Source organism: Ambystoma mexicanum (assembly GCF_040938575.1).
Source record: "Ambystoma mexicanum isolate Mex_15411 chromosome 12 unlocalized genomic scaffold, UKY_AmexF1_1 Mex_chr12_unloc.1, whole genome shotgun sequence".
Taxonomy (NCBI): Eukaryota; Metazoa; Chordata; class Amphibia; order Caudata; family Ambystomatidae; genus Ambystoma; species Ambystoma mexicanum.
In genome coordinates, this window is record NW_027182322.1 from 14,856,141 (window position 1) to 14,863,748 (window position 7,608).

The following is a 7,608-nucleotide window of genomic DNA, read 5'->3' on the forward strand; positions in this document are numbered from 1 at the left end:
GACAACAGAGGCACATCTGTGGCCACATCCAGTGAAAACAAATTATTTTTAAAGCTAGGCATCATATGCTACAAAGGTACAATGGTGGAGCTATACATTCGGAACCAAAACAATCGACTGAAAAGAAACGCAAGGCAATGCCAATACTTTCACGATTCTGCACCGTTAAAACTGTGGTGTGATGTTTCTCTCTGTGCATTTCTATTTGTAGTGATTGTGAAGGCATACAGGATGTTGACACTGGCAGGGACGTAAACCTCAGTGATATATTATAGGCAGGTTTGCCATACGGGCACCAGCGTTTTCTCAGACAAATAGATATGAATGTCGATGATCCTATAATCATGGCCCGAGTTGCAGTGTGAAATACAAAATAACCGGGACAAAATCACACTGATGTTTATGCAAATGGAGATGCCGGGGATTGAACCCGGGACCTCATACATGCGAAGCATGCGCTCTACCACTGAGCTACATCCCCTCGGTGTGCAGTGGGCCTGTCCTGCAGACATCTTTTCCTGGGAGAATTCTTCCGGTCAAAATATGCTGCCAACTGAAGCACTAGCAAAAGACCAGGGAAAACGGGAGCAAGACTGGAAAAGCACATGGTCAGCTGAAGCAGTGTGCATTATGCTTCTCCATAAGAGATGACTTCCAGGGGAAGTATTCCACCAGAGGATTACCGTGCTCAAAGAGCCATCTCGTGGACAGAGACCATATGACAGTCAAAAAAAGGGAAACAATTGGAGATGCCAGGGATTGGACCCAGGGCCTCATCCATGCAAAGCAAGTGCTCTACCACTGAGCTACATCCCCTCGGTATGCAGTGTGTCTGTCCCGCAGACATAATTTTCAGGGAGAACTCTTCTGGTCAAAACATTCTGCCGAGTGAAGCACTAGCAAAAGAGCAGGGAAAACTGGAGCAAGAATGGAAAACCTCATGGTCACACTGAAGCAGTGTGCATTTTGCTTCTCCATAAGAGATGACTTCCAGGGGAAGATTTCCACCAGAGGATTACTGTGCTCAAAGGGCCATCTAGTGGATAGAGATCATATGACAGTCAAAAAGAGAAACAAGTGGAAATGCCCCAGGTCCTCATACATGCAAAGCATGCGCTCTACCACTGAGCTACATCCCCGCTGAGAGGACGCTTCCTCATCACACCTAAAAGCTTCAGGAGGGAGTGGGCTAAGTAAGGAAAGGGGTTTGCAGTAGTGCATATGAAAAAACATGACAACTGCCAAATTACATCTTACTACTTACAATGACAAAGTTAAAGCGCCAGGTCGATCTCATCACGTTGGTGCCTGAGACATCACATAATGTGACACAGCCATCTCGGATAGATGCCCCAGATTTGAGAAGTGTAGTTATGGAGAAAAAATAAATATATATATATATATATATATATGTATGTCTTCAAACACCAAAAATGAGATAGCACCATTTCGCGCAGGAATTCCTCCAGCCGAAAGCCCACATATGTTGCTAGATAGACTGACACCTCTTTCGGATGTCCTTCTGTATTTGCTGGCTAGTGGAAAGCAACGTGGACCCACCACTCTATAGCTCTGCCGTCATGAGTGTCCCTAGCACACTCGGCAGATGTCGCTTCTCTAGGCAGACAAGCAGTGGAATTCTGCGGAAGGTCAATGGTGCTTCCATTGGTTTTGCCACTAGGCGATCCATTGCAGCCCTAGAATGAAGCATAACCCGCTGAATGCATTCAGGGTGTTCTGCGGTGGGAAAGGTCAGAGGGGGTGATAGTTGGTGAGCGTGCACAGCACCTCAGAATGACACCACTGCCTAGCAGGGGGACCGGTGGAGACACTATTTTCAGCCAATGCCCCTCTGTCTGAACGAGTCTGCCTTGTGTCATCCCGGTAAGAGATCAGGCTAACAGGCTTCCAATGAAAAAAGCAGACATCACACTGAAGCATGGTGCACCGTGCATGTCCACAATCATCGGCTCCAAAGAGAAGACGTTCAGGAACAGGATTTAGTATGGCAAAAGAACACATCATCCTAATTCCTATGTACAGGATAAAAAGCCCACAATTGAGGAAAAATATCACATGGAGATGCCTGGGATCGAACCTGTGGCCTCATACTTCCCAAGTATGTGCTCTACCACTGAGTTACATGCCCACTGCCAGCAAGGAACTGTGAAATCTACCAGATGCTGGCTGGCTGCTTGGGACTAACAGCGCCCAGAACTGATGGTAACTGTCGAATTGGAGTTTCCAAATGGCAGACTTCATTTTAGAGCCACCTGTGTCTGGTTGTCCATAGAAACATGCAGAAAGGCTGCCCCCCCATGCAATTCCCCTGACCAACTAATGAAAAATATCAATATGTTCAAGACTTTTGCTTTTAGAAGCCAGAGATAGGCCCCAGCAGCAGAGCTGGTAGGATATTCCAGCTCAAAACTAACAAGTTACAGAACCTGATCGACTTAGGTTGACAACAGAGGCACATCTGTGGCCACATCCAGTGAAAACAAATTATTTTTAAAGCTAGGCATCATATGCTACAAAGGTACAATGGTAGAGCTATACATTCGGAACCAAAACAATCGACTGAAAAGAAACGCAAGGCAATGCCAATACTTTCACGATTCTGCACCGTTAAAACTGTGGTGTGATGTTTCTCTCTGTGCATTTCTATTTGTAGTGATTGTGAAGGCATACAGGATGTTGACACTGGCAGGGACGTAAACCTCAGTGATATATTATAGGCAGGTTTGCCATACGGGCACCAGCGTTTTCTCAGACAAATAGATATGAATGTCGATGATCCTATAATCATGGCCCGAGTTGCAGTGTGAAATACAAAATAACCGGGACAAAATCACACTGATGTTTATGCAAATGGAGATCGGGACCTCATACATGCGAAGCATGCGCTCTACCACTGAGCTACATCCCCTCGGTGTGCAGTGGGCCTGTCCTGCAGACATCTTTTCCTGGGAGAATTCTTCCGGTCAAAATATGCTGCCAACTGAAGCACTAGCAAAAGACCAGGGAAAACGGGAGCAAGACTGGAAAAGCACATGGTCAGCTGAAGCAGTGTGCATTATGCTTCTCCATAAGAGATGACTTCCAGGGGAAGTATTCCACCAGAGGATTACCGTGCTCAAAGAGCCATCTCGTGGACAGAGACCATATGACAGTCAAAAAAAGGGAAACAATTGGAGATGCCAGGGATTGGACCCAGGGCCTCATCCATGCAAAGCAAGTGCTCTACCACTGAGCTACATCCCCTCGGTATGCAGTGTGTCTGTCCCGCAGACATAATTTTCAGGGAGAACTCTTCTGGTCAAAACATTCTGCCGAGTGAAGCACTAGCAAAAGAGCAGGGAAAACTGGAGCAAGAATGGAAAACCTCATGGTCACACTGAAGCAGTGTGCATTTTGCTTCTCCATAAGAGATGACTTCCAGGGGAAGATTTCCACCAGAGGATTACTGTGCTCAAAGGGCCATCTAGTGGATAGAGATCATATGACAGTCAAAAAGAGAAACAAGTGGAAATGCCCCAGGTCCTCATACATGCAAAGCATGCGCTCTACCACTGAGCTACATCCCCGCTGAGAGGACGCTTCCTCATCACACCTAAAAGCTTCAGGAGGGAGTGGGCTAAGTAAGGAAAGGGGTTTGCAGTAGTGCATATGAAAAAACATGACAACTGCCAAATTACATCTTACTACTTACAATGACAAAGTTAAAGCGCCAGGTCGATCTCATCACGTTGGTGCCTGAGACATCACATAATGTGACACAGCCATCTCGGATAGATGCCCCAGATTTGAGAAGTGTAGTTATGGAGAAAAAATAAATATATATATATATATATATATATATGTATGTCTTCAAACACCAAAAATGAGATAGCACCATTTCGCGCAGGAATTCCTCCAGCCGAAAGCCCACATATGTTGCTAGATAGACTGACACCTCTTTCGGATGTCCTTCTGTATTTGCTGGCTAGTGGAAAGCAACGTGGACCCACCACTCTATAGCTCTGCCGTCATGAGTGTCCCTAGCACACTCGGCAGATGTCGCTTCTCTAGGCAGACAAGCAGTGGAATTCTGCGGAAGGTCAATGGTGCTTCCATTGGTTTTGCCACTAGGCGATCCATTGCAGCCCTAGAATGAAGCATAACCCGCTGAATGCATTCAGGGTGTTCTGCGGTGGGAAAGGTCAGAGGGGGTGATAGTTGGTGAGCGTGCACAGCACCTCAGAATGACACCACTGCCTAGCAGGGGGACCGGTGGAGACACTATTTTCAGCCAATGCCCCTCTGTCTGAACGAGTCTGCCTTGTGTCATCCCGGTAAGAGATCAGGCTAACAGGCTTCCAATGAAAAAAGCAGACATCACACTGAAGCATGGTGCACCGTGCATGTCCACAATCATCGGCTCCAAAGAGAAGACGTTCAGGAACAGGATTTAGTATGGCAAAAGAACACATCATCCTAATTCCTATGTACAGGATAAAAAGCCCACAATTGAGGAAAAATATCACATGGAGATGCCTGGGATCGAACCTGTGGCCTCATACTTCCCAAGTATGTGCTCTACCACTGAGTTACATCCCCACTGCCAGCAAGGAACTGTGAAATCTACCAGATGCTGGCTGGCTGCTTGGGACTAACAGCGCCCAGAACTGACGGTAACTGTCGAATTGGAGTTTCCAAATGGCAGACTTCATTTTAGAGCCACCTGTGTCTGGTTGTCCATAGAAACATGCAGAAAGGCTGCCCCCCCATGCAATTCCCCTGACCAACTAATGAAAAATATCAATATGTTCAAGACTTTTGCTTTTAGAAGCCAGAGATAGGCCCCAGCAGCAGAGCTGGTAGGATATTCCAGCTCAAAACTAACAAGTTACAGAACCTGATCGACTTAGGTTGACAACAGAGGCACATCTGTGGCCACATCCAGTGAAAACAAATTATTTTTAAAGCTAGGCATCATATGCTACAAAGGTACAATGGTGGAGCTATACATTCGGAACCAAAACAATCGACTGAAAAGAAACGCAAGGCAATGCCAATACTTTCACGATTCTGCACCGTTAAAACTGTGGTGTGATGTTTCTCTCTGTGCATTTCTATTTGTAGTGATTGTGAAGGCATACAGGATGTTGACACTGGCAGGGACGTAAACCTCAGTGATATATTATAGGCAGGTTTGCCATACGGGCACCAGCGTTTTCTCAGACAAATAGATATGAATGTCGATGATCCTATAATCATGGCCCGAGTTGCAGTGTGAAATACAAAATAACCGGGACAAAATCACACTGATGTTTATGCAAATGGAGATGCCGGGGATTGAACCCGGGACCTCATACATGCGAAGCATGCGCTCTACCACTGAGCTACATCCCCTCGGTGTGCAGTGGGCCTGTCCTGCAGACATCTTTTCCTGGGAGAATTCTTCCGGTCAAAATATGCTGCCAACTGAAGCACTAGCAAAAGACCAGGGAAAACGGGAGCAAGACTGGAAAAGCACATGGTCAGCTGAAGCAGTGTGCATTATGCTTCTCCATAAGAGATGACTTCCAGGGGAAGTATTCCACCAGAGGATTACCGTGCTCAAAGAGCCATCTCGTGGACAGAGACCATATGACAGTCAAAAAAAGGGAAACAATTGGAGATGCCAGGGATTGGACCCAGGGCCTCATCCATGCAAAGCAAGTGCTCTACCACTGAGCTACATCCCCTCGGTATGCAGTGTGTCTGTCCCGCAGACATAATTTTCAGGGAGAACTCTTCTGGTCAAAACATTCTGCCGAGTGAAGCACTAGCAAAAGAGCAGGGAAAACTGGAGCAAGAATGGAAAACCTCATGGTCACACTGAAGCAGTGTGCATTTTGCTTCTCCATAAGAGATGACTTCCAGGGGAAGATTTCCACCAGAGGATTACTGTGCTCAAAGGGCCATCTAGTGGATAGAGATCATATGACAGTCAAAAAGAGAAACAAGTGGAAATGCCCCAGGTCCTCATACATGCAAAGCATGCGCTCTACCACTGAGCTACATCCCCGCTGAGAGGACGCTTCCTCATCACACCTAAAAGCTTCAGGAGGGAGTGGGCTAAGTAAGGAAAGGGGTTTGCAGTAGTGCATATGAAAAAACATGACAACTGCCAAATTACATCTTACTACTTACAATGACAAAGTTAAAGCGCCAGGTCGATCTCATCACGTTGGTGCCTGAGACATCACATAATGTGACACAGCCATCTCGGATAGATGCCCCAGATTTGAGAAGTGTAGTTATGGAGAAAAAATAAATATATATATATATATATATATATATGTATGTCTTCAAACACCAAAAATGAGATAGCACCATTTCGCGCAGGAATTCCTCCAGCCGAAAGCCCACATATGTTGCTAGATAGACTGACACCTCTTTCGGATGTCCTTCTGTATTTGCTGGCTAGTGGAAAGCAACGTGGACCCACCACTCTATAGCTCTGCCGTCATGAGTGTCCCTAGCACACTCGGCAGATGTCGCTTCTCTAGGCAGACAAGCAGTGGAATTCTGCGGAAGGTCAATGGTGCTTCCATTGGTTTTGCCACTAGGCGATCCATTGCAGCCCTAGAATGAAGCATAACCCGCTGAATGCATTCAGGGTGTTCTGCGGTGGGAAAGGTCAGAGGGGGTGATAGTTGGTGAGCGTGCACAGCACCTCAGAATGACACCACTGCCTAGCAGGGGGACCGGTGGAGACACTATTTTCAGCCAATGCCCCTCTGTCTGAACGAGTCTGCCTTGTGTCATCCCGGTAAGAGATCAGGCTAACAGGCTTCCAATGAAAAAAGCAGACATCACACTGAAGCATGGTGCACCGTGCATGTCCACAATCATCGGCTCCAAAGAGAAGACGTTCAGGAACAGGATTTAGTATGGCAAAAGAACACATCATCCTAATTCCTATGTACAGGATAAAAAGCCCACAATTGAGGAAAAATATCACATGGAGATGCCTGGGATCGAACCTGTGGCCTCATACTTCCCAAGTATGTGCTCTACCACTGAGTTACATGCCCACTGCCAGCAAGGAACTGTGAAATCTACCAGATGCTGGCTGGCTGCTTGGGACTAACAGCGCCCAGAACTGACGGTAACTGTCGAATTGGAGTTTCCAAATGGCAGACTTCATTTTAGAGCCACCTGTGTCTGGTTGTCCATAGAAACATGCAGAAAGGCTGCCCCCCCATGCAATTCCCCTGACCAACTAATGAAAAATATCAATATGTTCAAGACTTTTGCTTTTAGAAGCCAGAGATAGGCCCCAGCAGCAGAGCTGGTAGGATATTCCAGCTCAAAACTAACAAGTTACAGAACCTGATCGACTTAGGTTGACAACAGAGGCACATCTGTGGCCACATCCAGTGAAAACAAATTATTTTTAAAGCTAGGCATCATATGCTACAAAGGTACAATGGTAGAGCTATACATTCGGAACCAAAACAATCGACTGAAAAGAAACGCAAGGCAATGCCAATACTTTCACGATTCTGCACCGTTAAAACTGTGGTGTGATGTTTCTCTCTGTGCATTTCTATTTGTAGTGATTGTGAAGGCATACAG

The 7,608-nt window shown here is 46.3% G+C and overlaps 2 non-coding genes across 2 annotated transcripts; both read right to left on the minus strand.

The window, feature by feature from the left end:
- Window positions 1–409: 409 nt before the first annotated feature.
- TRNAA-CGC (transfer RNA alanine (anticodon CGC)) lies at window positions 410–481 on the minus strand. Its single transcript has one exon. It is a non-coding gene; the product is annotated as a tRNA-Ala (tRNA).
- A 4,841-nt stretch (window positions 482–5,322) lies between these two features.
- TRNAA-CGC (transfer RNA alanine (anticodon CGC)) lies at window positions 5,323–5,394 on the minus strand. Its single transcript has one exon. It is a non-coding gene; the product is annotated as a tRNA-Ala (tRNA).
- Window positions 5,395–7,608: the final 2,214 nt, after the last annotated feature.